The sequence below is a fragment of the Uranotaenia lowii genome, chromosome 3 (genome assembly GCF_029784155.1).
Source record: "Uranotaenia lowii strain MFRU-FL chromosome 3, ASM2978415v1, whole genome shotgun sequence".
NCBI classification, from domain to species: Eukaryota; Metazoa; Arthropoda; class Insecta; order Diptera; family Culicidae; genus Uranotaenia; species Uranotaenia lowii.
The window spans coordinates 215353823-215370314 of record NC_073693.1 but is presented as its reverse complement, the minus strand read 5'-3'; the positions used below and the strand labels follow the sequence as shown (position 1 = coordinate 215370314).

Sequence of the window (16492 nt, the reverse complement as noted above, 5' to 3'; positions counted from 1 at the left end):
TCGGAGGATGATGCTACTAGCCGTATAAAGTAACAATAAAAAAATCGATCATGAATTGTAAATGGAAAAAAATCACCTCGAACAGAAACCTAACGCTAGTCTTTTGATTACCTCTCCGACACCTTACCAATAGGCTAAATCGTCGGATGAAAACTAGTCAAGGTGTGGCGCTATAAATCAATTTTAATTCGCTGCTAGATTCTACGGCAGAAAATGCTCATTATGCCTCGATAATATGGTGCTCTATATGCCCCTAGTCAACAAATTTAAGTAAAAACGTGTTTTAAAATTGATAAAAGTGAAAAATCAAAAATTTTATGATGGTAAAAATTGAGAAACAATGTGTACATCATGTTGCAGTGCGTACATTATTGATCAAGGTTATTTTAAGATCATAAGAGCTTATTTCGTGGTGCTCAAAAATTATAATAATTTCGTAACTTGAGAACCAAGCCAGTTTTTTTTTAATATCTCTGTAAAGATGATAAGGAGATTCCTTTTTTGTAAAAAATTAATACTATAGGAAGTACGAAACAAATCCTCATGAAAATTTATTTAAGAAAATACGTACTTTCGTAGAAAATAGTAGTGCTCATTATGCCCTGGGTGCTCGTTATGCCCTCATCTCCCCTACAGTTTTTTACTGGCATATATATTTCAAATCAGTTCCAATAAAAATAAGCTGGGAATTTTTCATTAAGCCATGTAAATAGCCGAATAGAAAATATTTAAAGATTCACATTTGGCAATGATCCTATCATAAGAATTTTGCATTTCTTACTCGTAAGGTTGAAAAAGGTGAAAACTGGTTGAAGATTTCTCATTGGACTGAGCACATTAAACAATCTGTACTATGTTTGTAAAATATTTGAGTCAAATGAATTGAGATGCAACCATAATCCTTGCTGTTCTCATGCTGTTAACGTTATTGTTAGCGATTAACGATTAACGCTTAAACTTGATGCGATAATTTTTTCAGCTCATTTAGTAGTGGTTTTAATTAGCGATTGCTAAATTTGAATGAATTATCAATTTTATTAGCGCCACTAATTTTTCAATAAGCGATGCCGAACACTGATTGTTAAAAAACAGATAGGTCGGTAAGTTTAAATCTTAAAAAGTCTTAAAAAGGACCCTCAGTACAAAGAAAAATAGAAAATTGTTGTGATTCAGAGGAATAACAAATTTTAGAATTTATTTTTTTCCGTTAAAACCATTATTTTCCATTGTTCATTGGGTTGCAGTTATCCATATGAATCCAATTTAAACTCTTTGCCTGAACAAATAAAAAAAATAGAAATTAATAGTATAAATAGTCGCCACATATCATACCATGGCAAGTGCTGTTCTGCATCACATCATTTTGCAATGTGTCATGTCCACAAGTTGTGAATGTGACGAGAAAATTATTAACATTATTTTAACATAGGAAGGTATTTGGGTACAAAATATGGTTCTAAGATTGTTAAACATCTTTCTGAATTGCAGTGTGAAAAAGAGGGGGACAAAGAGAGTTTCATTGCAAATTGATTGTTTAGCTTGAAAACTTTTGTAGCAATCAGGGCTTCTATACAAGTTTTTTTTTACATTGATCGAGAACTTATCAAGCAAAAGGAAGAGAGGTTGTTTGCGTGCGACAAATTTCTGGATGGAGTTAAAACGAAGGAGGCAGACAAATAAAGCGAAATGTTACGTGATTACGATACTAAAAATAATTTTATAGTATTTCATGAACACTTCATACATTTGGAGAGGAAAAGGACTAGAAGTCCATATCATTTTAAAATGCATTTTTTACATCATTTTAAACTCTATGATACTTTTAAAAACAATAAAATTTACAGATCTTTAAAAACACAAATTTAGAGATTAATTTCAAGCAAATAATATTCCTTCATTTTTGTACCGAAGTTCGAAACTTCAGTTGCAACTCTCTTTTCAAAGCGTTTGCTTCTAAATTATGTTGAAATTTTGTTTAAAATGTTTCCTTGAAAATGAAACTTAATTTCAGTGATTTAAACAAATTGTATTTATTTTTGGAAATAACAGCAAAGCACACAGGGTCAGCTAGCTGTATGTAAAAAAAATATTTATGCGTCCAAAACAAAACTATTTGCTGATAAGTTTTTTATGGATAAAAAATTTTTTGTTAAGTATTTTTTATCCTTGATTTTCGGTGAGTAATTGCTAAGTTTTGACCAAATTTGCCCGGATGTTTCCCGGATTCTGGTCAACAATTTTGAAATCAAATGCCCTGAAACCGATTGAAACTTTTGGGCCCATACCGAACCGTATTTGGGGATAATGTAAAGCCTGCAGATTCTATCGAAAACTTTTCAAAAGACAAGAAAAAAGTGCTCCAAATCATCCCAAATCAGTCTGTGCTTAGGCTTATAAGCAGTATTCGATCATTCATTCGATCACTGGCCCACGATTGGCTGGTATCTAATTTTGTTTTGAATAACTGTAAAAAGACTTTAGAGAAGATTCAAGTGAAACAAAATTTGGATTTGCTCCTAAATTGTGTTTAAATTGATCATTTTAAATCATGCATTGGCATAATGGGACACCCTTTAGAAGATTCTTTAACTGCTAATTTCCAAAATAGACAGAAACGAGCTTCATTGGACTATTTTATTGCAGTTAAATTTCATAAGAATTTCGTTTTTTATCAGTTCATTACACTGAAATTGATTTCGACCTTAGATTTCGTTTAATAAGCTGTTTTCACATCTTTTAATGGAATAACTCCAATTAACAAGATTTGAAGATCAGAAAATATGTATCCATAACGCTATTTCATTGCATATCAGTGTTATATAAAAGAGACTGATTTTTTCCTTTATTTTGCATAGCTTCAGCTGATTTATGACGGATGACCAGTTATACAACATTCGTGCAAAGAAATCGACTTAATTATGATATTCAAATCTGTTAAAACATAAGAATGTTAATCAGGGTCATTTCTACTAGGCACTAAACACCATCAAAATGATAAGCCACTCGTCAGTCAGGGAGTTGGTATGAAAAAAATTATGCTAATCCTGACATCTGCGGCTTACCGGTAAACCAAAAGGAAAACAACAGAAAAGAAATTAATAAAACAGCAGAATCAGCAGCTAGCAAAAGTCACGCGGGAACCAAAACAACAACAGAAAATCCCACGACAAATCGAAGAGCAACTTTCTTCCGTGCCGTGCCGCGTTGCTTGTAATCGGCAATAAAACGTTTGTATATTTTTTGACTTCTATTCGATTTAGGTGTCGTGTTTTGGTGTTTTTTTTTTCCTACTTCGTTTTGCTTCGATCGCATTAATTTTGAAGCCCTCGAAGGAAGTTATGCTGATTGAAAGTGAAATGGATGGCGAAAATTTTTTTTCCAGCCAATATGAAAGAAAAAGTCTAAAGAAATAGACAAAAAATCGAAACCCCGAAAGGCTAGATGCCAACTTTCGATGAGTCGAAGTCGAGCTCTGGTCTGGTCTAGTCTGTGGTTGTGGGATGGGAATCCCAAACTTTTGCTTTCGAAACTGATTCGCGATAATGAACGGCGGGAGCTAATTTTTTGCCGCTGCTGCTGCTACCGTGAAGTAATATTTAATTACGACGGCTTTAGCGTTTGTGTTTTTCTTCCTGAAAACAAATAAGCATCGAATCATGATAGGAATGTCTGTGACGTCAATCTCACGCACCGATTGGATAATGAACGAGCTGTGAGAAAATCAGGCGTTAAGGATCAGATATGTTTGATATTCAAAAAAAATGTAGCTATTTGTATCAGCAGAAGACGTCGCCCATATTTTTTTTTTCGGAAAACGTTCTGCTTACAATTATTTTTCTTAATAACTATGCTACGGAACAAAATAAATGAATAATGTTATCATAACGCGAGTTTGCCAACGCTGGCCCTAGAGGGGCAAATTCAAAGATTAAAAAAAAATTACCATGTGTATGTATCCAAACGCTTGAAAAACATTGACGTATATTATTATGAGATTTACTATAGTAAGTGTTTAATTAAGTAAAAAAATGCAATAAAAAATTCCACCTAAGGTCTCAACCACCTGTGTGGAAATCTTCTGCTGACAGCTTCATCACACAAAAAGCACCCACTTCTGCTGATTGATAGTGTCATTTATGGAGACGTTAATAAACCTGCTGATGTGGTCAAATTTGAAAGTGCACCGGCATCGGTAAAAATTGATGGACCGCAAAATCATTAGCCTTAAACCAATGGATTTTGTGAATGTTGTTTGGTGTTGTTCTTGCCATTATTTGTAATTACAGTTTATTGGCAAAATTTTATTTTTGACTAAACGTATTGCTCCCTTGCATCGCATTATTTAAATGTTTATCTGATAAGTCAAGGTGTACTCTCATTACTGGATGTTTATTTTTGAGCATGAACATTTAAAAAGATGTTTCAAAATAGGAAGTGCTCATATACAAGAATCGGCTCATGTTCTTGGTATACAGGAGCCCTTTAAACTTAGCTGAAGTTTTAAGTATAATGGATACCGTTAAATGGACGGATAGAGACAAACACTAAAAAATCTTGCCAAATTCAAATTTGCATAATATGGACAAAATAACATCTTCTTTTTGAAGTTGAAAAAAGAAATCGTAAAAAATGAAGGATTGAGAATCTTAATTTAACCCACACAGTGCTTACTCTTCAATAGAGTTTTTCGTTCTTACTATGAGACTATTGAAAAATAGAAGTTCAAGATTTCACTTTGACTTCCAGTTCTGTACAGGAATAAAAAACTTCAACAACACAGATTGAAGAACAAACAGCTACATGACTTTAATTAAAAAATATAAAAAAAAAACTTTGTATCTGTCAAACGCAGGCGCGGTCCTATGGGGGGGGGGGTGATCGGGGTGATCACCCCCCCAAACAGCAAAAAACCGTTATAAAATACCCGCAAAAGCTAGAATTTCTATTAAAAGTTAGAATTTTTCTTAGTAGATGTGCTTTTAAATTTTCAAAATTTTCCACTCCGTGGGGGTGTTTGTTCAACAAAAAAGTTAATTTATCACTTCAAAGGCTCAACATTGAAAAAAGTCGGTCCACCAAACTCAAGCAGCTGTAACTTGCGATTCCTTGGACAGAATTATACCACATAACTTTTGTTGATAAGTTACTCAACAAAAGTGTGTTGTTGAGTGTTGATTTTGAATTTGCTATTAATGAAATGTAGCGCCACCTTTTTTTTAAATTGTCACGAATTTCCTTCATATGCCAAAATTAACTCAAGCAAATCGTAATTAATTTTAAATTTGTTTCAAATTCAGAGGTTTTAAATTCTTGATTTTGTTTTGAATTTTAATGAAATGACAAATTTGAAAAAGTCATATAGGGGGGTGAATATGGTTAAAAACAATGAGATACTTGAAATATTTGTTCTGCTGTCGTCATACATTTAATGCCTTCAATATGCAGTTTCTTTTTTATTTGCTCAGATATAGAAGGATCGATAAAAAAATCACTACACTATAAACGTACGGAATTATGTGATTTTCAATTTTCTTTATTTTTACAAATTTCTTCCATGTTAAATGGATGAACAGATCATGGTCGTTCTAAGAAGTAAAAAACCTTTGGCCTGTTAAATTGCTTTTATTGTAAGAAATTTTAATTTTAATCAAATTATCCATTGCAGTGATCAGTGATTCAGTGATAAACAAATTCTATTGTAATAAACAACAAGTGTTGATGCCGCAGTTTTGATGAAATTCTGAGCAGCGAAAAGCTTCCCACTAGTATTTTTTTGTATTTCAAAATATTTTTTAAATCGAAGAAAAATTATCAATTCAGAATCAGGAAAAATCATCCTAATAAAACTTTACGTGAAGACTAAAAAAGACTAAATCTACATATCTGAAATTTATGAATTTATAATTTTGTTTTTGACTTTTGTTTACAGCTGGTTTATTGAGAATATTTAAACTTTATAAAGTCATATCAGATGTCTAATGCTAACCTCATTTTAAAATCTAAAGTCGTGCTATTTTTACTTGCGTTTTCAACGAATTCATGACTTATTGCGAAATAATAACTCAGGTTTTGGATCACAGTAAAGATTCTCTTTCTTCTCAAGAGATTAGAGCAACAATAAATCGAAAAAAGAGATGACGTGTTATGATTTTTGCGTTCCCTATGAGTTTTTAGAACCAAAAAGGAACAAAAAAGTATCAATAAAAGCTGTTTCAATATGAAGGAATTGGTGTTGGCGATAGAAATTCAAATTCATATCCAGAACCCAAAATCTGCATACGAAACTATAACATAAGATAACAAAATTCACATTTTCCGAGATGCAAAGAATTTGAAAACTAATTTCGACTTATTTAGCAGCACTAAGAGCAAGTTCACTGGTGTTGGGAAAAAGTGGTAGAAATTTTGACATTTTGAAAATTTTATCATGCAAAAATGTTTTCAAGACCTTGGGGTGTTGTATTTTTTTGCAACACTGTGTATGTATGTGATAGAAATATGACTATTTTTGCATCACAGCATGCGAAAATACAACACGTGTTGTAAAAAATCTAGAAGGCCACAGATCTTGAAAATGTTTTTGCATGGCAAAAATTTTAAAATGTGCCGCAAGTGTCAAAATTTCTACCACTTTTTTCCAACACCAGTGAACTTACTCTAAGAAGTGTATCGAAAATAAGTTATATACACATTTGTTCATTGCATTGATTTTATTGATGATTCAAACAAAGAAACAGTTCGAAAGTGTTTTAAAAAGCTTATTCTTACAGTTTATAAAGAAATACACGTAAAATAGTTATTATTGGTAATATTCTCGGACTTTCGACTTGACGCGTTTTATTAGGTCAAATTATAAATATCAGAGCGCTAACATTGAGAAGCTCAGGAAAAAATGAAGATAGCTTGAACATAAAATTTCTTCATTTTCATCTCTCAACAACGTGTGTATTATTTTCATTGAAAAATTACATTAATAACAAGAAATTCTTTAAAGAGCTCTTAAAGTGGCAATTTTAAAATATTAAATATACCTACAAATTAAAAATAAAATACATTTTTTCGCAGTGGATAATATAGATTCGCTGGTTATTTAATGAAAGGATGAGTAAGTTGTGTAGAAGGATATTGAAATGAGTATATAGAGAAACTTTGATAAAGTTTTCATTATTCATCTCTTGTTTCATACTTTTTTAAATACATGTTGTTTAGTGAAATTCATGGGGGAAGGAAAACCAGTGTGCAGCTTATATTGTAGATTCATTTGCAACTGACCAACCCCCCCCCCCCCCCTCCATAGCAACCCCTCCCTCTCCTAACGCTCACTGAAGTGATCGTTTTTCACCAGTTGTTAACGTTCCTTTATATTGACTGATTTATGAAAATTGGAGAATCACCCCCCCCCAAGAGCCAGGTCTAGGACCGCTGCTGGTCAAACGTTTTTTTTTTCACATTGTTCAAAACACAGAAAAATTTGTCAACTTATGTATGCATTTTCCTCTTTTTTTAGAAGATTAAAATTCTAATTCTTCTTCCCTCTACTGTTTTGGATTCGCTTTCTGGGCTCATCCAAAGGGAGTGAAGATTAAAATGTGCCCATTATTCATCAAACATCTCTGTGCTCAAAGTTCCTGAGGGTTGAAATTTTCAATCACATCAATTAGTTTTGTAAATCATCAAGAATCTGTTTTTCAGATTGCGTAATATTAAATGCAAAATTCGAGATATGTTTGAAATACATTATGTTTCGAATATTTTTATTGAGATGGCTCAACTATCTAAAAGGCACTGTTTTCAATTCAATTTTATTTATATGAGAATTGTTATTGTTATAGTCGCAGGCATGGCCGTAAGAGGGGGTCTTGGAGTTATATCCACCTCTATGTCAAAATTGCCAAGCGAAATTCTTCTTACACAAATTTCTAATCAAATTTTGATGAACGACTAAAATGATTCAAGAGTAACAATCTCGACTCAGAACTAAAGCCAAAACCTCAGAATCTTATCCCAGGTTAATAATTCTACTACAGTTAAAAATAATGATTTATTAAATTATGTTTTTCGCGTTCATATTTTTTACTATATTTTCTCAAAATTTATATGAACGATTTTTTTAAAGCTTGGAATATGATTTTAAGTTGATAAGAATTAACATCCTGTATCCGGTTTATTATTAAATCCTGGGAAAAATTCTTTATTCGAAACCAATCATTTCCAATATTAGAATGAGAAAAAAAAATTAAAATTACAAACCGTTTATAAGATTTTCATTTCAATTTTTTAATTCTAATTCTTATGAATAATTGGAACTAAAAAAATTTCCATAATGGTGACCCGAATTTATAAATCTGAAACAGTTTCATCATTCGCAATTTACAATCAGATTCACAAGTTTAATTTTGGAAAATGGATGAAGAAAAAATTTACATTGAAAGCCAAAAATTCAAAATTCATATAAAAACTTTCTGGTTGAGAATTCTGATCCAAATTTCGCCTTCTGGATCATACATATAGAATTACTATCTGGTACTTAGAATTAAAAAATCATTTCGAAATTTGGAATTCAGATTTCGAACTCAGGATGAAACGACAGTACTCAGATTCGGGATCGAAATTCAAAATTCAGATTCAGCTCAAAGATATGTTTTATAATCAAGATTAAAATATCAATGTGAGAAATTCATGAAGGATTCAAATTTATTTATTTTATTTATTTATTGTTCACGGTCTTCGATAACTTAATATCATACAGACTGGTTCCTTAAACTACCCTTAAAACTATCCTTATTTATATTAAAATCAAAATACACATACACTTGGTTGAACAATCTACAAGAGATGTCAAACGGGTTATAAAATTGCAAATTGTCAAGCAATCGGAATTTTTTAATTCTGATTCATCATTAAAATTTTATATTAAAATCAGAGTTAGTTTGGACACAAACCAGAAGAAATCCCAAATAAAGAACAACATTTGGATTTTTCAGACACACATATTTGATTTTTTTTATTGAATTTCACAAGATTTATATCATGGAACAAATTAATTATGATATTTTTTGTGGCCTTAAAACTTCTATTTTATTTTCCAGTTAAAACTCAATTGAAAAAAACATCATTGATTTTGTTTAGCATTATTTATAATGCAGATTCTAAATTTACAAAGTTTCAAACTAAAAACTTTAATTTAAATAGAGTATAAAAGAGCAGAAAATCAATCTGCATTGAACTGCAAACTTAATCTCATACTTTTATTTCTAAATGTTTGATAAATTTTTACCAATGACTCAAATGGTCGTTCTTGAAGTTAAGAAAATGTAAGTCAAAAAAAAATCTTGAAAATGAAATCTTCCAATCCCAATTTTTCTTGTCAAAACTTCTCAAAAGAAAATTGGCTACTTCAAAGACTTACTTTCGAAAGTTAGAATTCAAAATAAATCTTATAAATAAAATACAAAGGCGTTATCTTTGTAACACCATCACGTTTAAACGGTCGGGATGAAGTGAAATTAGGTATCCGAGAGTTTTTCGGGTAAGAGATGGTTTGAATAATAGTTTTAGGATTTTCTCTTTTCATGGAAGGGAGCCGCCATATAAAATCATCTTAAAATAGTACATTTATCTTGTTTGACCTTTGTTTGATCGAATTCATTGTAGCTTAACATTAAAAATATTTCAAGTTGTTATAATTCTCATAATCTTTGATCTTATGTAACATGAAAATAATAATTATAGAAAAAGAAAAACAAAATAAATAAAATAGTAGAATGTTTTTGCTGTTTTGAGATTTTCCATGCAACTTCATTTCGCGATTTATCTTAATTTATCTAAATTTCTCATTATTTCAAATATCATTACACCCAAAAATCAGACTCTACTCCAATAATGAACTTCCTTGGAGGTGGAATTATCGGTATAAAATTATACCGGACCGGCATTAATACTAATCCGCTTTTGAGTGTCAACATGACACTATTGGAAATTTGGTGACTTGAAACTTAATTCGGGTGCATTCTTATAAAATAAATCGGAAAGCCTCATTGAGCTCTTGAAGTTTTTAATTTTTCATCATTACTTTTTTATGGACGCATCCTCAAATCTCAGGAGAAAAATACTTCCTAATCAGGCCTTGAGTGTCAATTTGACACTCTTCGTTTAAAACAACTATATCTCTCTTGTCTTTCAACCTATTTTAACACAATTTATAGTTTTGGAAACCTCGTGATAGAACTCGAATATGTTTTCTGACATTATTCAGCCACAACATTTCAGTTTTCCGTTATTCAAAGTCAAAGAGAAGAAAAAAACAAAAAAACATGCTTTTGAAAAAAAATTTTGTAGATCAGCTACGAAATACTAAGAAAAAATTCTCATAGTTTCTAAGAAAGCTGAAGTTAGAACCTAGGAGAATAATAATAAGAAAAAGAGTAATTGTCCTCCTAGCGCAATTGCGTTGCAAATGTCTGAAAGAGACAAAAAAAATACATATCCCATTATAGAGAACAAGAGAGATTGAAAGAGAAAATAATGATAAACTAAATTAACGATAAATAAATAAATTTAAAAAAAAAACAGGATGAAATATTGGATATTTTGATAATTTTTTTTGAAACATTTCTTTGAGTGCATATTTCGTTAAGTTGGATTAACATTTTTTTGAGTGCATAATCTTTCCGTTGCGTCAGTGAGAAAATCATTTTGTTTAACGGATATAGCCAGGGTGGGTCAGTAGGGTGGGTGCATATTGAGGAAAAGTAGGCAAGGGGTACCAAAAGTTTCTCATTGGTGGGGGGTGGAGACGGAGCGTTTTTTGACAGCGAATTGTTCGTCTACCATGCCTACGATTACGATTGCCTGTCACAAGATGGACGATTCCGTGCATTGGTATAAGAACACACCTGAAGCTTTACCCGCCTTGGACATAGCCATCGTTACCCATTTCACGACTCTTGCAAGAGAGAAAGAGAGGGAAAAGGATCGGGTTGTTTTGGAAAAAAGGAAGTGTAAGAGAGCGAGAATAACATGAACAGGAAAACGCTGATCGAGTTATGCTGAAAAGTAGTTTTGGAAGTGATAAACGCGATTGGAAAAATGGATATTTCTGTTATCCATATCCTATAACAAAACAAAGCAGGATGGAAACAATCAGCCAGCAAGGATATAGTTGAATGATGTATGCTTTTTGATGCACGTTTTTTTGGTAATCGGTGGAGGCAGAAGGACTATGGCAATAAATTTTCGTTTGCTAACTGACTCAGATGGTGCTCTGGGTAAGATATCGGATTGGCAAGCCGAGATGAGATGTTGCTCTGAGTTCGATTCTTGCTATATTTTTTGGGATGATTAATCCAATTGGATTCCCATAAAATGTTGTCCTTGTTTCACTTGAATGTTGTGGTCATACATCATTTTGCTTAGGAACTCGAGTCTTTGAGCAAGTAGTGCTTTTCAAATCAAATTATCCTTGATACAGTACACTTTTCAGCGTATTTTCGGCACAGAGATTTGCTATTTAAATAGGCATTGAATTTTTGCAACCTCTTCTATGGGTGTAAGAATAAGAACAATTCCAAAAATGCACAATAAATCAGGAAAAACATTAAAAATATTCAAAATGATATTCCTTATGCTGAACTAGCGATATGGTTGGAATAAATCTTGAGCAGTCTAGTTTACAAGTTCATAATCAACATTCCCGAAACACCAGATAACGAATGCCAATTCATATTTCGAAATAAAACAGTATTTAAGCTTCGAATATAAGAATTAGGGCACTGAAATAGAATACAAAAATCTAACACCAGATTTCAAAAGAAATGAAACCCGTGTCTTGAAATGAGTTTCAGATTAAATCAGTTTAGTAAAGTGAAAATATTGGTTATTTTTTTATCATCTACTTTTACATTTCCTTTCTTTATTATTCAATGAAGGGTTTATTTATTTCAACAGTTTCAGTCATGAAAGTCAAAGATAAATCATTTTTTTCATTAAAAATCATTAAAACAAAGTTGATTTTGAAATTTCACAATAATAACACCATATACTTATAATAAGACATGTTTATTTCACTATTGAAAGCTTACAGTGACAAATTTCTGGTTGGTAAATTTTAGATATAAAAAATTAAATTTCATGATCCATTCCATTGTTTTTTGGAAAATATTGAAAAAACAAAGCATTTGAATAGAATTGATATTAAGCTTATAAATTGCTTCTTGTTATCCTTTTTGGAATTTTTCATATTAAAAAAAACAGTGATCGACTCAACAAAAAAAATTAAAAAATTTAAAAAAGTGAAACGTTTACAAACATTCAAGTGCAGATTATCTAGTTTAAAATTATAAGCTCTGAATATATTTTTCGACGTCAATTGAATTATAGGGTCCTATCAAGAGCGAATGATAATTTTTTATTGAAATTTAAAGAAGATTATTTTAGAGAGGTAAAAAAAACCAGAATTTTTTTTTCAATTGCAAAAAACTTATGGTGTCATTTTTTTTTTGAAAATTTCAAAAGACGGTACAATAAAATTCGGAAAATTTATTTAAAAACACAAACTAAATAGTAAGATAAAAAAGGTATTTTTAAGGGTACTTTTGAAAGGACCTTTTTTTTGTTAAAAACTTCTTACCATTATGAAAACTTTTTCAAAGTTGTATTTAGTTTCTCAAGAAAACAGCATTTTGGCGCCAATTTGATAAATTTTGGCGTTCTGATCACAAATCTTCATACAGATTTGGTGATACAGAGTTTATAAATTAAAAAATAAATCAATGTTGAGTGAAATCGATCATTGATAACTGACGAACTAACAAATCAACATGGCAGAAAAAAACTGACGCTGAATATGATCATTCTCCATCCAATCAGGGAAAAATATTTTGATCATGATGGTGATGAATTATTTAAAAAAGTTCAGTTTTAAACTTGGAAAGATATCAAAATAAGGTATTCTGACATCACTGAAGAAAGTTTTGAAAAAAAGGTTGTATTTAATTTAACTTTTTTTGTTAAATCCTGCAAAATGTTTTTATTAATGCTTTTGAAAATAACAAAAATTTTATTTGGGATAAAACTTCTTTAAAGAATCTTTGAAGTTTCCTTATATTACAAGATGGGGAGAAGTAAACAAATAGAAAACTTCTCTAACTATTTTCTCAGAAGTCAAAATTACTGTTGAAGAATTTTCTTAAATGATTTTCACTAATTTTATTAAAAGTTATTTCAAAACACAAAAGCAGATAGGAAAACATAGCTGATTCCATTTTTGCACGAGTACAAAGTTCTTTTTACGCGTTGCCTTTTATACGAAAATTTTCTGCTTAAATACAGTTTTTGAACCGCAATAACAATTATCAATTTTGTCTTGGAGGGAGTAAGATTTACCATGTTTTATTTTTCCTTTACTACGATATGTACACCTCGGTTCTTTTAATTATTCAAAAATGCAAAAATTACTGTTATGGTAGAGAAACAATAACTTCTTCAATTTTGAATCGATTTTGATAAATAACCATTTGAAATCTTTGTTTTGTATAGATATTGAAGTACAAAAGAAAATCAGATTTTTTAAATGTTACCTTCGAGTCTTAAACTTTCGCTCGCGGAAACAAAATTTTCTCTCAAAATAATTTTTTATATTTTTTTATCATAAAGTCACTGTTGTTCATCCGCAAAATAGAGGTTAAGGTGATCGATAGCAAATTTATTCACCTTCAATATGCGAAAAAGTGATTTCAAATTATTGTTATTATTACAATCCGAGATATTTAAATCTAAGTTAAATTACCATTTTTATTTTTCCAAAATTTTATATTTGGGGCATAGTTTAAAAACTGTTCTACTGAGATTTTTTTGAATTTCTTTTACGGATCAGACGCCCGATTTCATATCAAATATGATCTTTAGTTCACTTAGTTCAAAAATGCTGTAAACTAGTGCTACCATTGATTTTAAACCTTTATTTTCAAAATTGTTGTAATATTTTACAGTTTTATTCAAAATGTGCACAAATTTTCTAGATGGTTTTTAACCTATTTTTTAAAGTTATTAAAAAACAAAAGTTAAAAGAAAAAATACTTAAATATTTGGATTCAGGGCACTCAAATTAATAAAAAATAGATCTTAGATTTTTTACTCCTCGGAAAAGTGTGAATTTTGTGACATTGTGTTATTCATGAAAATCCTTTTGAATGTGAACCTGAGCATTTAGAATTGTAAAAAACACATAATAAAAGTTGGGCTGATATTGTTTTTTTCCAGCATATATCATATCAACATAATGTTTGTAATTACATGAACGAAATTTTTAAAATTACAGTAATAAGTATTAAATTAATTGATACTAGGTTCAATATGTTTTTACTTATTTTGTTGACATATGAAAGGTCTTGGGCTTAGAGTACAAATTCCGCTAGAGGCGATCAAATTTTCTTCCATATTTGTTAACAATTATTTTGGAATTCCTTTGGGATCACTTTGTTTATCAGTTAATTAATTTCTCGAACTGAAAATTTCACTTGGAAAAAATCTCCATCGGAGATTTCCCCCCCCCCCCCCCCCCCCTTTTTTTTTTGCTAGGAAAATTGATAATTAGTTTAAGACCTTTATTTTAATATGTTTTGTAATGTTTGTAAAAGTTTTCTTGAATTATTTCTAACCTAGCTTTAAATAAAAATTTAAACAAGGGTGTCAGTTCAATATTTTAACGATAAATTAATTTTTTTCCAAAATAAGACGTAAATTTTAAGCTTTTGAATCGATAGGAACAAAATGATAATAAATTTTTGAAAAAAACTGTGGGTGAAAAATAAATACCAATTTATTTAGGAATTTAATTTGATGCCGGCTTTTGGTTATTTATTTCAACTAGGGATTTCTGAAAAATTAAAAATAATAAAGGAAACATGTGGCATTTAAATCTGAAGATGCCTCAAATAATTTTAAATTATTTAAAAACCTTCATTTTCTAATTGCTACCCTGCAAAATAAAAACACTCAAAAAAGGGCTCATTATTTTGCGGTTAATGTTTTTTCTCACACCCTCGAAAAACTAATTGCTCCAAGTAGATACCAAATGGAAAAAGTTAGGGGAAGGGCGTCAGATATTCTCCGAAATCATAGCGTCTTCAAAAAACCACCCGGACCCGAACGACGACTATTGCATAAAATTATGTTTGCTGATGCTTCCTCTTTCTGTGTTTGGGGTGCTGGTTTTTGTTTTCTGTTTCACTTTCGAAAACAAACTTTTCTAATTAATTAAACATTTGTTGGCGTTATGAGATGAAGCTTCGCGCCCGACGTTCCGTTTTTGGTGTATTGTGTAAACAATGTATGGCGCTCGAAAGATTGTATCATCATAACTCTAGTGGGAAAGAAGAAAAAAAAAGATTCACCTACTTCCTCCAAAAGGCGAACGGCTTGGCTTCCACTTTCTGTGCAGCAGCTTCAACTGGAGACGATCACCGGACGAGACCTTTCAAATCTCAATCGATGTGCTATAAATCTACACGGCAGCGAAGTTATGATCGAAGTCACTGGGCTAAGCTTCTCTTGGAGCACCGCCAAATGCACACTGGGTTGCGATTGAGCCGTTAAAAATCACTAGAATTACACCACCCACCCAGTTTGATAGAGCAACTTACTTACAAGAAGATGCAGAGAAAAAAAAATAACCGAAACACACTTCTTGGGATGATGTTGTGCACTTGCAGTTTCCCGTACTTGTTCCAGTCTACGAATTATTTTTCCACCTGAGTGAACACTTCTTAGAAGAACCTAACCCCCGCGAGATAATGCTGGCACTAATTGGTCACGCGTGGCCGAGAAGAATCTTGGCCAATTCTGGGCCAAAACGGTTTAGCACTCACAAGATCAGATTGAGACCGTTGAGAAGCTACCTGAAGAAGGGGAAAAAGACCCAATCACCCAATCCAGTTGAATGGGGGTCTTGGAAAGGCCTTGCCCGGGATATTCAGCAGGAGCAAAGCAGATCAGTGCCGTTCCTAAAAACCGATCCGTACCGCGGAACGTCCGACGCGAGAATGATCAAGAACCGCGATCCGACGACGATTCAAGGCTCAAGCTAAGCCGCCGCGGCGCAAAGCTGAATCGACGATCACTGTCTGTCTCGAATGTGCCAAAAGCTCCGAATGCTTCAAAGCAGCCAAAGCCAAAGATGGTTCGTGGGGAGATTCATCGTTCATCCATTCAACCATCCGATGCGCGCGAGAGTACGCGACTTTGAGAATATACTTATTCACAACAACAAGATCATCCGCCAGCCAGTAATGAGTGAGTGTAAGCCTAGTTGGAATGGCCCACAAGTCGGGCCTCTCGGCGTCTTCCCACCCCATTCTCCGACGCGACCGGCGCGATGGCTTATTCCGGCTACTAGTTCGCAAAGAATCCATTCAACAGCATAATGGAACCTAAGTCAGAGATGCCAGAACTATCAATTGCCAGATGCAATGCAGAGGTTGTTTCAAGGTTTGCC

The 16492-nt window shown here is 31.9% G+C and overlaps 1 protein-coding gene across 2 annotated transcripts in view; it reads right to left on the bottom strand.

Annotated features, from left to right (window-relative positions):
• Nucleotides 1–16061, bottom strand: part of LOC129751254 (glucose dehydrogenase [FAD, quinone]) — a 207148-nt gene extending 191087 nt beyond the window's left edge. Inside the window, exon 1 of one of the 2 annotated variants that reach the window (XM_055746641.1) lies at nucleotides 15393–16061. The gene's annotated coding sequence lies outside the window, so the exon portion shown is untranslated. The remainder of the gene's footprint in view (nucleotides 1–15392) is intronic. The other variant, XM_055746639.1, reaches the window with a different exon arrangement.
• Nucleotides 16062–16492: the final 431 nt, after the last annotated feature.